Genomic DNA, 17,442 nt, shown 5'->3' with positions numbered 1-17,442 from the left:
CAAATGTGAACTGCATCTATTTTTCTCATATTGTAGTGAAATATGACAAGAAATGCTTTCAGCGCAAATAACACCAAATGTGAACAGCGTCTATTTTTCTTTAGAAATATGGCAATAAACGCTTTTAGCGCAAATAACACCAAATGTGAACAGCTTTTTTTTTTCTCGTATTGTAGTGAAATATGACAAGAAACGCTTTTAGCGCAAATGACACCAAAAATTAACTGTCTCTTTTTCTCTTGAAATATGCCAATAAACACTTTTAGCGCAAATAACACCAAATGTGAACTGCGTCTATTTTTCTCGAATTGTAGTGAAATATGACAATGAACGCTTTTAGCACAAATAACACCAAATGTGAACTGCGTACTGTATTTTCCGGCATATAAGAAGACCGGGCGTATAAGATGACCCCAAAACCTTTAAAATAAAGGTTTTGGGCTATACTCACCGTATAAGACTACCCCTGAATGCCCAGCCCTCCCTGTCTTCAAGACAATCTTCTCCAGTCCAGGGAACTGACTGGGATCTGTGGATGGCACTGTTATGAGGAGGGGGATCTGTGAATGGCACTGTTATGGGGAGGGGAATCTGTGGATGACACTGCTATGGGGGATCTATGGATGACACTATATAGCTAGCATCTTATGCTATATGTTTCATCCACAGATCCACCCCATGACAGTGTCATCCACAGATCCCCCTCCCCATAACAGTGCCATCCACAGATCCCCCCCTAAACAGTGCCATCCACATATCCCCCCCTAAACAGTGCCATCCACAGATCCCCCTAAACAGTGCCATCCACAGATCCCCCCTAAACAGTGCCATCCACAGATCCCCCCTAAACAGTGCCATCCACAGATCCCCTAAACAGTGCCATCCACAGATCCCCCCTAAACAGTGCCATCCACAGATCCTCCCTAAACAGTGCCATCCACAGATCCCCCCCTAAACAGTGCCATCCACAGATCCCCCCCTAAACAGTGCCATCCACTGATCCCCCTCCCTGACTCTCACAGGAATACATTTATAAACTGTAATCCGTAACTTTAACTTTAATCATCGCTCATCTGTTTACTAGGATACCTTACTCTCAGCTCCGGTAACAGCAGGCAGTGCGGGCGGCGCTCACTAACTGATGTCACGCGCCTGCGCTGCCTAGTGGGAGGAGCAGGCACGTGACATCAGTGAGTGAGCGCCGCCCGCACTGCCTGCTGTTACCGGAGCTGAGAATAAGGTATCCTAGTAAAGAGATGAGCGATGATTAAAGTTAAAGTTACTGATTACAGTTTATAAATGGACTCCTGTGAGCGGCGTGGCCCTGTATATTCTAACCCCCAGGCAAGCATCCCCGTCACTCACTGAGATCGTGAAAACTCAGATCCGATGGTATATTCTAACCCCCAGGCAAGCGTCCCCGTCACCATGGGAACGCCTGGGGGTTAGAATATACCATCGGATCTGAGTATACCCGGCGTATAAGACGACCCCCGTCTTTTGAAAAGAATTTCTAGCGTTAGAAAGTCGTCTTATACGCCGGAAAATACGGTATATTTTTCTTGTATTGTAGTGAAATATAACAAGAAACGCTTTTAGCGCAAATAACACCAAATATGAACTAAGTATATTTTTCTCTTTTTTTCTCTAGAAATATGGCAATAAACACTTTTAGCGTAAATAACACCAAATGTGAATTGTGTCTATTTTTCTCGTATTGTAATGAAATATGACAAGAAATGCTTTTAGCGCAAATAACACCAAATATAAACTGTCTATTTTTCTCTAGAAATATGTCAAATAACAACAAAAGTGACCTGCGTAAATATTTCTCGTATTGTATTGAAATAGGTCACTAAATTATATCAGCGCAGTTAACAGCAAAAGTGACCTGCTTATATATTTATCTTTTTCCACAGATAAAAGCCACTAAAGGCTTTTCAACATAGCACTTACACCCCAATAACTAATTGCTGGAATGACAGAGCTGTATTATGAGACTATCTGGATCCCCAAGTAATGTTTCCCTGCACTTGTAAATCGCTTTTTTTCACAATGAGGATTTTCCTATGACTCTCCCTAGTATCTGCACATGTCTCTCCCTACCTGTGAAATGATTCCTCTCACTATCCTTTCCCTGCACTAGTAAATCGCTTCTTTCCTTTTTTTTTTTTTCAATTAGTTTTTCTTTCACTCTCCCTAGCGCCTGCATACACGTCTGTCCCTGAACAATGTACGATGGTGAATGGCAGCATCTTAGATAGCCGCCGTATTTATAGTGCTGTGACATCACCGGGCTGGCTGGCTGCTGATTGGCTGCATACATGGCATTATGGATCATTCCGCCTTCCCAGAGTCCCTTGCCCCATGTCCTCACACGTGTAGCCTCCATTGTAGCCGGCTAGCCGCCATGTTAGGAAAAATTGCGATTCGTTACCACGAAGCACAAGGAAATTTGCATTAGTTCAGAATCAAATTTTTCCTGAAATTCAAAACGAATTTGACTTCATCAGCTTCGATTTGCTCATCTCTAATTCCTACCATTGAGGTCTGTTCACATTGATAGTAGTCAGGGCTCGGTTAGGGATTCATTAGGTGTTGACCTTTCCCTTTTCCCTAGTTTCCAGGCCTAGTACCTTATCCCTTCCCTCTTGTGTTCGGTGTGGAGTTTACTACCCTCACCGCGCCTTGACACCGATTCAATATGAATGATGTACCTGTTAATGAAATTTATAAGTATGATGCATTAAGCAAAAACTTACAGAATCCATGTAGAAAAGGGAAATAAAAAAACTGTTTCAATCATATTCGTGATTCAAACCCATTGGCTCCAAAGTTTGATGCTTATGGATCCAAAAAGCCTTTCAATCTTTAAAAAAGTAACGCATGGTTACCTCCTTACTGCGGGACTTGTTCTATAATGTCAAAATTGCAGTTACGCTGCTGTATGTCTGCAATGGTCAAAATGAGAGGGTACTAGGAGGAGCAGATTTCTTTGCCTAATTATGGACTTATGTTTAGATAATCTGTTTGTCATACGTGTGGAAGTCTCGCCAAGTATAGCAAACCACATGGGCATTTTAAGACATATATGACAAAATTGCTCTCACACGCACAAAATCCATGAATTGGAAATCCATGTGCACTTAAGAAAAGGTGTCTCCTTTATTAACTCTTGAACAATGAACACTTTGCAAGCAGAGAAAAGTTCCTGTTTTTGGAGTAGACAAGAAAAGTTGCTTTTGGTCCTCCTCTCATGTCGCCCACATCAGCCCTCAAGATTCTGTCCTTTATATTGCTAGACCTTTTGTAGCATATGATCGGGGAGTGTGTCAGGAGACTATTGATAGCATCACACTTGCTAGAAGGTTTCCGTGCGTTACTTTTTTTTTTTTAAATACAAGAGGCTTTTTTGGATCCATAGGCTCCAAACTTTGAAGCCTTTGGGTTTGAATTAATTATGAGCAAACTGGTTCTACTAGTTTGGGATTTGGTTCGAACTTCTCAAAAAAGTTTGGATTCAGTCAAACCTGATTTTTTGGGTGATTTGTTTTGGGTGAACCAAGGGGAGAGAGAGAGACTAGTACACAAATCATGTTGTCTGTTTTTGCTATACAGGTGATGTATGCTCAGGTGAGCAGTAGAGAGCTATAATTATACCTACTTGCCACTGCATAGTAGGTAAACAGCAATATGACCACTGCATTATTTTCATACAGCAAATCGGCAGAGATGCCTTGCTGTCATTTAAACGTGATTATGTAGCAAAGCAAGAAAAATAGCTAAGTCAGCTTCACATCTGCAAGTAGTTCTTTCAGGACAAAAGCCCTTAATCAGAAAAAAGCAGATGAGAACAATGTTTCTAGCTGCAAGGACTTAGAGGGAACATTTAGGTGGGTACTATTTCTATTACAGAGACCAGTTGATACACATGACAACTATTGTAGGCTAGACAATGCTCTCTGGATTTCTGAATAAAATATATGAAAATGATCATGTCTAATATCTGCCGGCTTCATATAGGCTTAGGAAAGCTAATTTGAATATCTTTCTTCGCAACCTAGAAGGGAATCGCCTGGTCTACAATGCTGCGCACACGTACCCAGCATACCATGGGCTCTCCATAATAAAAAATAGTACCCCTTAGACAAGGAATATACAATGAATATATAAGGATAAATCGGCGCTTGGCTGTGTTGAGATGTGTGATGTGAGTCACGTGACGCTGGCCCAATCACGTGACTCACCAGTCAGGGCTATTTAAACAGGCAGCCTGCTGGACACAGGCAGACTGTGATTGGTCTTGCTACCCTCACAAGCATTTTCACATATTGTGTTTTTTGTGTGTTTGGACCTCGGCTTTACTTTTGACCTCGACCCTGTGACCTCCCTGAAATTGACATGACATCTTGGCTTCTGACCTCGGATTGTTTTGACCTTGTTATTGTGTTGCTCCCTGTGTACCTGCGTGACCCCCCGGCTTTGACTTTGGCTTCCTTGACTCTGTTACGGTACTCCTCCTATCTTCTTTAGGCCTCTGCACGTATCTAAGCGAGGGACTGCCGTTGGTTAGGACGGGCCGTGCAAGTAGGTAGGGATAGAGGTGCAGGTGGATATCAGGGCTGCACTCTTCCCTTCTGTCCGTGACAAGCTATTAGTGGCTTATTCCAAACTTCTCATTGAGAACTCACAGACACTCAGCATGAGATGAGCATGCATGTATATAGGGAAGAAGGGAGGAACAGATGTTGGCCATATGAATGCTTGGCCAGCAGCAATTCAATATGTATGCCCAACCTTAGAAGTTCGAGTATTGTCTCTTACAAGGTTGAAAATCACCATTTCTGGGGCCAATGGCATACTTGCATAAATAAGACCAACATCATCCCCATCCCTGACCTCAAGTAGACAAGTTGTGACCTATTTTACACTTTTTTTTTAAAGTTTTTATTAATTTCTATCTTATGTCACTTCTACCACCTTGATCCACCTAAAGCTGTTGCAGCTCTAGATAGAAACTATTTGCATATAACCATTCTGCTTGGTAAAATCACCTCTTTCAGGTCTAAGATAAAGTCCTGGATAGAGATGAGCGAATCTTCCAAGATTCGGTTCGTTTCAGATTTGGTTCGGGTCCGATTCTATTTGTTCCGAACCAAAGTTGCTCCAATTGTCCTGGAAATTGGTATATAACCCCCTCTGGTCCTCTAAAACACAGATTGTTGCCTCTGAAAACTGCAGTTATTGCTTGGCCGCAACTGACTGAAATTACCTCCTGCCTGGTGGTGACAGAACACTGTTCATTGCTTATGCGCTGAGCGCCGTTTTAAAAGATTCATCTGAATCGAAGCCGAAAAGTTTCGGGTTTGATTCGGTGCCTAAAAAAAAATCTGAGATTGAGAACAAATCTGCTAATAGATTCGCTCATCTCTAGTCCTGGAGGTTCTGATTGAGATCCATAAATTTCCCTACTAGTGGAGCCTATATCCTTCTTCCTCTAAGGCTACATGCACACGAACGTTGTTTGTTTCCATGTCCGTTACGTTTTTTTTGCGGATAGGATGCGGACCCATTAATTTCAATAGGGCCGTTCCGTAGCTCTGCAAAAAAAATTGTGCATGTCCTATCTTTTTCTAGTTAGTGGACAAGTATAGGCATTATTAAAATGGATCCTTAAAAAAAAAAAATGGATCCGCAAAAACACATACGGTCATGTGCATGTAGCCTAAGACTAGGGTTGCACAATGACTTTTGATGATTGATTTCTGGTTCTGCTAAAGTTGCAAATTAAAAGGGTTGTTGACCATCAATATCTGATCGGAAGGTGTCTGACACCTTGCAACCCCATCCCCCACCAATCAGCTATTTTAGAAAAGATGAAATTTTTGCTAGTAGTCTAAAGGAGCATTTAGATGCGCCAAGTAACAGATTGTTGGGAAGGGAGTGTTCCTTCCCAACAGTAGGCTGCTTGGTCAGCGGAGGAGACCACGCATTTACATAAAGTGATCACTTACACAGTATGAGGATTAGGGATTGGTATTAGAATCTAATTGTTGACTGTACTTAATCTTATGTATAGCTGTGCCTTTTAACCTAAGCCTGAACCTAAAATATACCTTTAGTAGATTTTAAGAATTTAAGCTGGCCACATACAGTGCATCAAATATTTTTTTTGCAGTTTTGCAGACCCAAGTAATTTCTTTTGCCTGTCCAGGGCTGCTATTTTAAGTGTCTGGATCCCATACAGTAATATTGCCAAGAACCCTGGTAGTCTATCTGAGGATTTTTGGTGAAAGGGATCACATGTTCATTAAGAAGCATACAGTTTACAGATGTTTTGTAATCTCTAGGTCTTTATACAATATAAGAAAAGGAATAATATAATTGATTTTTAAACGGTCTCTATTGTTTCACACAACATGAATAAATGAATAGTACAGGCAAATATTAATTATTTTTACATTCTGCATGTCATCTGACAGTTTTTTTCCCTCAGTGAATACATTGGAGAAAAAAATATTTAACAGCTTTGCTTTCTCCTCGTCGCTCTCTGCGACTTCCCCCTCATTACTCTTTAAAGGGCCGACACCTTCAGATTTATACTTTTTAACATTTATATAATTGAAGAACATTTTAGGGTTAGTTTTACTCTCTTTGGCAATTAATCTCTCGGTCTCTAGTTTGGCCGCTTTTATTAGTTTTTTTACATGCTTTATTATTTATTTTTTCAGTGCTTCCGTGCTACCCTCCTGTTTTAGCGATTTATATGCTTTCTTTTTGTCATTTATTGCTTTCTTTACAGTTCTATTTATACACATTGGTTTCTTTTTGTTCCTTAAAGGGAACCTGTCACCCGGATTTTGTGCATAGAGCTGAGGACATGGGTTGCTAGATGGCCGCTAGCACATCCGCAATACTCAGTCCCCATAGCTCTGTGTGCTTTTATTTGGACACACCTTCTCATTCAAAGAGTTTTCTTTATTTTCATGACTATGAAAATTGTAGATTCACACTGAAGGCATCAAAACTATGAATTAACACATGTGGAATTATATACATAACAAACAAGTATGAAACAACTGAAAATATGTCATATTCTAGGTTCTTCAAAGTAGCCACCTTTTGCTTTGATTACTGCTTTGCACACTCTTGGCATTCTCTTGATGAGCTTCAAGAGGTAGTCCCCTGAAATGGTTTTCACTTCACAGGTGTGCCCTGTCAGGTTTAATAAGTGGGATTTCTTGCCTTATAAATGGGGTTGGGACCATCAGTTCCGTTGAGGAGAAGTCAGGTGGATACACAGCTGATAGTCCTACTGAATAGACTGTGAGAATTTGTATTATGGCAAGAAAAAAGCAGCTAAGTAAAGAAAAACGAGTGGCCATCATTACTTTAAGAAATGAAGGTCAGTCAGTCAGCCGAAAAATTGGGAAAACTTTGAAAGTAAGGGCTATTTGACCATGAAGGAGAGTGATGGGGTGCTGCGCCAGATGACCTGGCCTCCACAGTCACCGGACCTGAACCCAATCGAGATGGTTTGGGGTTAGCTGGACTGCAGAGTGAAGGCAAAAGGGCCAACAAGTGCTAAGCATCTCTGGGAACTCCTTCAAGACTGTTGGAAGACCATTTCAGGGGACTACCTCTTGAAGCTCATCAAGAGAATGACAAGAGTGTGCAAAGCAGTAATCAAAGCAAAAGGTGGCTACTTTGAAGAACCTAGAATATTACATATTTTCAGTTGTTTCACACTTGTTTGTTATGTATATAATTCCACATGTGTTAATTCATAGTTTTGATGCCTTCATAGTCATGAAAATAAAGAAAACTCTTTGAATGAGAAGGTGTGTCCAAACTTTTGGCCTGTACTGTATATATGGCTTTAACCTCCCCCCTCGCTAAGGGCCTTGTCCCCGGGTAGATAGCTCTTGGCAGACAGTGGTGGAATGTCACACACATCAGGGATTGGGCTGCCTAGTGATTTTCTAGTCATACATATCTCACACATATCTCAGGGAACCAGCCAAGTATCATTACTAGTGATTGGAGCTTTGTTAGTAGCACATAGTTGCCTCTGAAACAACTGGATTGGTCAGTCCATCCTGATATTAACAGATGTGATGCATGAATGAGAGTGAAAAACCAAACACTTCTTTTGTGAGAGGAAACAGTTTTTTTGTGCTTGCCTAAAAACTGAGGAAATAGGTGGTTTGATGGAATCTTTCAAACATACTCGATTGACACTAACGGGAGTAGTGTCAATCGAGGCTCACCTGAGTCTGAGGACACCCGAGCTGGAAGTATGGAGTCCAGTGGCAGAGGCCCACAGAAGCAGGAGGCAGGTAGCGCGGTCGATCAGTCCGGGTCGGCAGCAGAGATGGCAGCGAGGTAACAGCAGGAGTAGACGGAGGCGTGGTCGGTGGTAAGCAGTAAGTCAATGCAGGCGGCAATTCAGCAAGGTCAAAACGGTCCGGGTTGGCAACGATGGTAAATCAGCAATAGCGGTGGAGGAGCAGAGAGGAAGCTTGCTACAGGCTTGGAGGCACAATAACCAGCAAAGGGCTGTGTTCAAGGGCTGGGTTTTATAGGGAAGTAGCAGGTGCAAGAGATTGGAATAATCAGCAGATCAAGGCAAGGACAAGAGAGGTAGTTAGAAGTTAGCTAGAGAACAGTCCAGGGAGAGACGGTAGCCTAGTGGGTAGAGCTACCGCCTGGTACATGACTGGCCACAGGTTCGAGTCCTGACAGTACTCCCCCCCTTCCAAGGTGACCTCCGGGCACCGCAGGGGAAGGCTTATCTGGGTGACTCAGATGGAACTCCCTGACAAGTCTGGGGGCATGAATGTTCTCCTCCGGTTCCCAGGAGTTGTCTTCTGGAGGATAACCTTTCCAGGAAATCAAGTATTGGATTTTGCCCCGGTGGAGTCTGGAGTCAAGGATCTTTGAGACAATGTACTCCTCTTCGCCTTGTACCCTTACTGGTGGTGGGGGGGGAGGATGGCGGCCAGGGAAGGTGTTCTCTACAAACGGCTTGAGAAGGGAGCAATGGAAGACTGGGTGCACCCTGATGGAATGTGGGAGGTCTAGCCGGAAGGTGACTTCATTAATCCGGCCAGAGATCCGGAAAGGCCCCAAGTATTTTTGGCCCAATTTCTGAGCAGCTACCTTCAGTCTTAGGTTTCTTGTGGAGAGCCACACTTGATCTCCTATCTGAAAGTCCGGAGCGGGTCTACAACGTTTGTCTGTCGCCCGCTTAAAGCGTCTCTGAGCCTCAAGGAGATTATTGGAAATGTTCTCTTGTGCCTCTTGTAAATTTGCCAGGCGTTCGGCCACAGCTGGAAGCGTGGAGGTGATGGGCAGGCGTGGGATGAAAGCTGGATGCAGGCCAGTGTTGGCGTAGAAAGGACTGTAATGGGTGGAACTGTGTTCCGCATTATTGTAGGAAAACTCGGCCGTAGGAAGGTGGTCCAACCAGTCATCCTGCAAATGAGTGATGAAACAACGTAGGTACTGCTCGAGGGTCTGGTTTGTTCTCTCTGTCTGCCCATTAGACTGGGGATGGAAAGCGGAGGACAGGTTTACCGTGATCCCAAGGGCCAGGCAGAAGTCTTTCCAGAATTTAGAGGTGAATTGCACTCCTCGGTCAGAGACCACATCATCTGGAACCCCGTGTAACCTAAAGATTTCACGGAATACTAGGTCAGCCGTCTGTTTGGCGGTGGGTAGGCCCTTGCAGGGGATGAAATGGGCCATCTTGGTAAGGCGGTCCACGACGACCAGGATGGTGTTCATCCCTTTTGAAGGGGGTAGGTCAACCACAAAGTCCATAGAAATTGAACCCCAAGGGCGGGAGGGGATGGGGAGTGGTCGCAGCAGCCCCACGGGTGAAGAGCGGGAGTCTTGTTGCGGGCACAGACCGTGCATGAGGAGACAAACCTTTTAGTATCTTTCCTATACGTCGGCCACCAGAAGGAGCGGGACAGGAGTTCCTGGGTCTTTCTTGTACCTGGATGGCCAGCCAACTTGGTATCGTGGTTATATTTTAGTACATCGAGCCGTGCCATTTCTGGTATGTACAGTTGTCGACCCAGGTATACCCAGAGGCCACCCTTGAGGGTGAGGTTGACGTCTTCTGCTGGGTGGGTGAGGAAGGGGTCCTTTTCATAAGCCTTCTTGATTGACCCCAGGAGTTCCTTTGGGTAAGTAGCTCCTAAGACATTTTTCTCGGGTAGAATGCTGGCTTGGCCCTTGTTGTCCTGTAAAGGTTCAGAGAACATCCTGGAAAGGGCATCTGCTTTGCCATTCTTCGACCCAGGGCGATATGTGATAATGAAATTGAATCGAGAAAAAAAAAAACCCCATCTGGCTTGTCTGGCGGAAAGCCTCTTGGCAGAACGGATGAATTCGAGGTTTCGGTGGTCAGTGAACACAGTTATGGGATTGATGGCCCCCTCCAATAGATGTCTCCACTCCGAGAAGGCATCTTTGATTGCCAGTAACTCCTTATTCCCGATGTCATAGTTCCTCTCTGCGGGGGACATTTGGCGAGAGAAGAAGGCGCAAGGGTGTAAAAGCATCTTTTCTCCCGTACGTTGTGATAGTACAGCGCCTACTGCGGTGTCGGAAGCGTCCACTTCGATTGTGAATGGCAGTTCGGGATTAGGATGGATCAGAATTGGAGCAGACGTGAAGAGGGATTTAAGCTTGGTGAAGGCTTCCTGTGCTTCGGGTGTCCAGGAAAAGGGCACAGTCTTTTTGGTTAAGTGGGTAATTGGAGAAATTATTTTTGAGAAGTTCCGAATGAATTTTCGGTAAAAGTTGGCGAAGCCGACAAACCTCTGTATTTCTTTTTCGTTCTTAGGGGGAGGCCAATCTATTACAGCCTGAATTTTCCGAGGATCCATACTAAGCCCTTCCGGGGAGATGATGTAACCGAGAAACTGGGTGGTGGTCTGTTCGAACTCGCATTTCTCGAGCTTGATGTAAAGGGACTGCTCGCGAAGTCTTTGTAACACCCTGCGGACATGTTCGCGATGTTGATCGAGATTTTCCGAGAAAATTAAAATATCGTCCAGGTATACCACTATGAACAGATCCAGCATGTCCCTAAGGACGTCATTAATGAAATGTTGGAAAGTGGCTGGGGCATTGCAAAGTCCGAAGGGCATAACTAAGTATTCAAAATGTCCATATCGTGTGCGAAAGGCGGTCTTCCATTCATCCCCGGGGCGAATGCGAACCAGATTATAGGCCCCTCGAAGATCGAGTTTCGTAAAGACTTTCGCCGCCCGGAGTCTCTCGAGAAGTTCGGAAATCAAGGGGAGAGGGTAACGTTTTTTTACCGTAACATCATTCAGCTTGCGATAGTCAATGCAAGGGCGTAGAGAGGAGTCTTTTTTCTCCACGAAGAAGAAGGGTGCTCCCGCGGGGGAGGTGGAGGGTCGAATGAAGCCCTTCTTTAGGTCCTCGTCCAAGTAGTCCTTCAGGGCCTTGATTTCAGGCTCCGAGAGGGAGTAGATGCTGCCGAAGGGTATTTCAGCCCCAGGTAATAATTCAATTGGGCAGTTGTATGGTCGATGCGGGGGCAGCTTGTCTGCGTTTTTTTTTTCGCAGACATCCTGAAGGCTGTGGAGGCAACAGCTCCTTGACCGTTGGTTCCGAGATGATAGATACTTTGGGTGTTGGGGAAGCAGGTTCATGCAGACAGTTCGAAGAGCAGAACTCGGATGTGAACCGTAGACAGCGGGTTTCCCAGTCCACCGAAGGGTTGTGAGTGGCTAACCACGGGATGCCCAAGATCACCGGAAACTTGGGGGAGGAAATCAAAGAGAAGTGGATCGTCTCGTGGTGGTCGGTTTTAATGTGGAGCTGTAAATCTGTGGTCTGATGTGTAACGGGTCCCGAGGAGAGTGGGGACCCATCCACTGTTTCCAGATCGATGGGGGCTGTCTTGGTTACAAGCGGAATGTTGTTCTCGTGAGCAAAAGTTTGATCCATAAAATTGTCACCAGCCCCGGAGTCGAGCATTGCAGAACAGAGAAGTTGTCGATCCCTGATGGTAATGACAATTGGAATGGTGAAGTGGGACCCGGTGGCTGCTAACTCAGTTGTCTCTGCCGTCACCGGTGGGATTGCGGCCTGCCGCTGCTCTCGCAGTTTAGTGACGGCAATGGTTCTGCGGGATTTGTTGGGGCATTTGATGGCAATGTGCCCTGGCTCCCCACAGTAGAGGCAGAGGCCTTCGGCCAGTCGTCGTTCTTTTTCTGCTACGGACAGAGTTTTGCGCACTGCGTCAACCATCATCGGCTCGATGGGAGGTTGGGCGACCTGCTGGGTAGTAGAGTAAGTGGGTCTGTCGCCTTGGAACCAGAGCCTTTCTTTCCTTCTCTCGGTGAGCCTCTGATCAATACGGACACACACCTGAATGAAGTCGTCCAAATCATCCGGGGCTTCAAGTCTGGCAAGTTCATCTTTGATCGCCTCCGATAGACCTCGCCGAAATTGGCTCCTTTGAGCAGCTGGGTTCCAGTTGGTGTCTGAGACCCAGCGGCGGAACTCGGCGGCGTACTCGGCGACAGAGCGTCTTCCCTGTTGAAGACTGTGTAGTTTTGCCTCAGCTGTCGCAGCGATTGGGGTCATCAAAGACCTGGCTCATAGCTGTGATGAAAACATCCAGATCGCGCAGCAGACGGCTATTGGTTTCCACGTATGGAGACGCCCATGCCAGGGTCTCATCCGTCAGGAGGTTAACAATGAACAATACTTTCTTCTCGTCAGTGGAAAAGGGGGCCGGATGCATCCGGAAGTAGATACGGCACTGATTGAGAAAGCCCCGGTACTGGCGACGATCTCCATTGAATTTCGAGGGTAGTGGCATGCGGGTGTCTGCAGCCGCGCCGCGTATGTCCAGGAGTTGCCGTTGGAGCTCAATGATCTCCCCCTGTTGACTCTGTACCAGGCCTTGGATTTGCGAAAATTTCTCCTGGTAGGTGGTGCCGAACTCTTGCAGCTCAGACACCTGCTTGCGCAGGGTGGCGACTGCGGACTCAATTTTTTTTTGGGCTGGTTATTCTGTTAGGGAGTAGTGTCAATCGAGGCTCACCTGAGTCTGAGGACACCCGAGCTGGAAGTATGGAGTCCAGTGGCAGAGGCCCACAGAAGCAGGAGGCAGGTAGCGCGGTCGATCAGTCCGGGTCGGCAGCAGAGATGGCAGCGAGGTAACAGCAGGAGTAGACGGAGGCGTGGTCGGTGGTAAGCAGTAAGTCAATGCAGGCGGCAATTCAGCGAGGTCAAAACGGTCCGGGTTGGCAACGATGGTAAATCAGCAATAGCGGTGGAGGAGCAGAGAGGAAGCTTGCTACAGGCTTGGAGGCACAATAACCAGCAAAGGGCTGTGTTCAAGGGCTGGGTTTTATAGGGAAGTAGCAGGTGCAAGAGATTGGAATAATCAGCAGGTCAAGGCAAGGACAAGAGAGGTAGTTAGAAGTTAGAAGTTAGCTAGAGAACAGTCCAGGGAGAGACGGTAGCCTAGTGGGTAGAGCTACCGCCTGGGACATGACTGGCCACAGGTTCGAGTCCTGACACTGAGTAGTATGCTAGAGAGCAGTTGAGGGGATCATTGGGTAGATTAGAAGTAAATTGAGAAGGTTGAAGCTTTCCATCAAGTTGTCTACATATCCTGTAGATCAGTGTTTCTCAACTCCAGTCCTCAGGGCCCACCTACCAGTCATGATTTGAGAAGATCCCACTGTCACGGCAGTGTCACAGTCTCGGTGTGGTGTGCCGTGACACGTTGCCGTGCATGCCGTTGCCAGGGGCAATGTGTGGTTATTGGCATGTGTGTAATCTGCTCCTGTTTCCCCTATTCCTTCCCTGGCTGGGTGTGGTCACTAGGTGCTTCTTATACCTGTGGATGGAGGCCAGGAGTCAGTTGTACTCCACCCTTGGTGTGTGCTAGAGTTATGCTCATCGTCTGGATTTGCCATCTTCCAGTGTGAGGGCCACCTAGTGGGACATCAATATCATCCCTATGTTTCCCCGTGTCACCTTCCCTTACTATTATGTTTCTATGTATGATGTTGTTGGTATGGGTTGGTGTTTGAGGTCTAGTCGTTGTTACATGTCTGGTGGTGTTTGTTGTCCAGCATGTTTGCTAGACATCCCCCCTGTCTATCTGTTGTTGTCTCCGGAAAGGGGTGTCAGGGTTCCCCAGAAGGGGGAACTAAAAGTCAGTGTGCAGCTCTGCAGGGGGCTCCGGTTGTCATTGTTGCCGTGGCAGGTAAGTGCATGTTGTTTCTGGGCTCTTACCTGCCGCAGGATTCTTTAGCTGTGCACTGCCTGTCCCTTTTCTTGCAGCTAGACCGGTGAGACTCCTGTTCATCCATGTCTGGGATGAAAAGGTCGTCTCAGCCCTTTCTCTAATTGAGGGATTATTAGGGCGACTCAGGGTCCTGGTTCCTGGGTATGAGTCTTCCTACCATCCAGGTCCGCTCATACGGTGAAGAGTCAAGGCGAGGATTAGGGAAGCAATAGGAGGTGACTTGCTCCCTTATCCTATCTCCCAGTCCTAGTTGCTATCTCTTCTGATCTTCTTTGTACGGTGGGGAGTTTCCCCCACTCCCCACCGTGACACCCACAGAATGAACATCTGTGGTAAGTCCTGATGCATTGACACTAATTATATCACCTGCTCAGTACTAAGGAAATCCTGAAAACATGACTGACATGTGGGCCCTGAGGACTGAAGTTGAGGGGCACTGCTGTAGATAACATGGTTCCAGTCGGACACTCAGGAAGGGGAGGGAGGAGGGGCTTATTTTGTCTCATATTCTATTGTAATGTTATGTTGTATCAGGAAAGGAAATAAAATCTTGTTTCCGTTTTATTGTTCATTGCAATGGACGACTGATGGGAGCAAAAAAAAAAATCTTTAAAAATAATTTTAAGAAAATAGAAAAAATCTTTGTCGGGAGAAATTTTTAAAATGCCTAATTTTTTCAGGTTTTGTTTTTACTGTAGTTCATTATACACTGAAAATGACATGAGTTTATTCTGCGGGTCAGTACAATTATGGTGATCCCAAATTTATAAAGTTTTTATTATGTTTTATTGTCTTAAAAAAAAATAACCTTTGAAAAAATTTAAAATTTCTTTGCATCATTATATTCGGACGTCCAGAACTTTTTAAATTTGTTTGTCTGCAGAGATGAGTAATGGTTTGTTTGTTATTTGGATGATCTCTAGTATTTATTGGAATCACTTTGTCGTAAAAATTACTTTTTGATCACTTTTTATTCAAGCTTTTGTGAGACGCAAGGTGACAAAAAATGCCGAATAGCATTTTTTTTTTCCTTTACGGCATTCACCATGCATGATAAATATTTTTGTTTTAATATTTTGGCTTTTTCAGACAATATGATACTTATTATGTTTATTTTTTATTGTTTATTTTTACAAGCAAAATTGGGAAGGGGGGGTTATTTGATTTTCTGTATATTTTTATGCATTTTTATAACTTTAATTTCTTTTTTTCTTTTTTTGCTGTACTAGTTAGCCCCCTTAGAGGACTTGTAAACGCGATCTTCTAATCGCTTGTACAATAGACTGTAATAGAATAATATTGCAGCCTATAGGATTTTTAATTGCTTCCTGCGTAGTGTGCCTCAAAACACAGTTCTGCAGGCAGCACACTATGACAGTGCTGAAAACCTTCACAAGGCCCCATGATGGCAAAGCAAGCGATTGGAGCCCGCAATTTCACTGTAGCGGCACTGATCGGAGGTCAGAGGGAGCCCCCTCCGTCTTTCTAACCATTCAGATGGCACGATTGCTATTGATCTCAGCATCTGAGAGGTTAAATGATAAGGACCCAGAAAGATAGATAGAAGATAGAAAAAAGGTGATAGATAGATAGATAATTGATGGATGATTAGATAGATAGATAGATAGATAGATAGATAGATAGATATTGTCTGTTGCTCAGAATATAATATTTTTGGCATTCATCTATTGCCTTAAAATGATTATTCTGCTTTGCTAAAAAATGTATAGAAAACTTCCAACTAAATACCTCCTGGCTAACAAGAGAAATGCAGAAGGGGATAAAGGCTTTCAATGTTACAAGTGCATTCCTATATAATAGGGGTCTCTGTAGTATGGTATACCCTGCCTTCTGGACCTAATGCCTCCCATTGACGTTTTGTTCTCATGTATGGGGACAGTGTGTGACTCTTTTAGGAGAAGCCTTTTGTGGGAAGCTTTTCTTTCCCAGTTAATATTATCTCATTAGAATGTCTATGACACTGTTACTAGGAGTAATTTTCAGATTGATTTCTTTGTTCCCGCTTGGCCGGGAATGATTCCAGTATGTCAGTATCCTGGCATCACTGGCATTCAGACTTGGTAAATAAGTCATTGTGATGTGTCCTGGCACTTTTCAAATGACTTATTCACTGCACTCACATTTACTGAAGGGGGGACTTGTCTAGATTGTGTCAAGTCTATCCAGATTTGACACAAGATGGTAAAAATGTATATGGGGGACGAAAAACAACCCATTTTTTTATGGTTCCAACAAAGGCGATGCACAAAATGCATCATTTCAGTTCATATACCATATTAGTCATTCCCACTGATGCTGAGCAAAGGATCGGAGATTGTATAGACAGCGCATCTAAATAGGGTGTGGTGGGAAAATGTGGGAGCCCGTCCTCCGATGTATGTATACAGTAAAAACTTTCATTAGAAGACAAAGGCATTCGCAAGTTCCCAGCAAGCTAAAAAGCTAGCAATTCCTGCTCAAAGCTAAACAAGGAAAATCTTGCACATGTTGTCAGAGACATGCAAATGATATGCAAATGACATGCAAATGACCACATTGTATGCTTTTTTTCTTACAGATATTCCATGCAGACTTTTTTTTGAACATTTCCCACTTCAAGGAGATCCATCCCTACAGCCAAAAAACACAAAATGGAGCTTCATGTAAAAACACCTACATAGACTTTTTTTTTTTTTTACAAAACGTCTGTCGCCATATGGGTGGGCGCGCTTTGTGTCTGAGACAGCAAGACAGCACTATAGACTATTCAGTGAACCTTTTTTTTTTGTTAAATGGGCTTCAAGGATTTTTTGACACTTAGACCAAAACAAAAATGTGCAAAATATTTATATTGACATGTCAGGTGACATCACGCGCAGTCAGCTTGACTTTACTCGACCCAAATGTACGAGACTCTCCACCGCTATAGAAATTACTGTGTCAAAGTGAGTTAAATAAGATTCAATGTCATCGTGGCATCTCAGAGTTTCTCTCGGCTCCAGGTCTGTTTTTTATCTTGTAAAAGTTCCTTTATAGTTTTCTGTCAGCAGAAACCCAAAGTTTAAGTGCGTGGAAGTTTGAACCTACTGTAGCCTCCTCTCGGCGCTAAACAGACTGCCGCTTTC

This window comes from Bufo bufo, chromosome 2, assembly GCF_905171765.1.
Source record: "Bufo bufo chromosome 2, aBufBuf1.1, whole genome shotgun sequence".
NCBI classification, from domain to species: domain Eukaryota; kingdom Metazoa; phylum Chordata; class Amphibia; order Anura; family Bufonidae; genus Bufo; species Bufo bufo.
Note: the sequence above shows the minus strand (reverse complement) of the source record.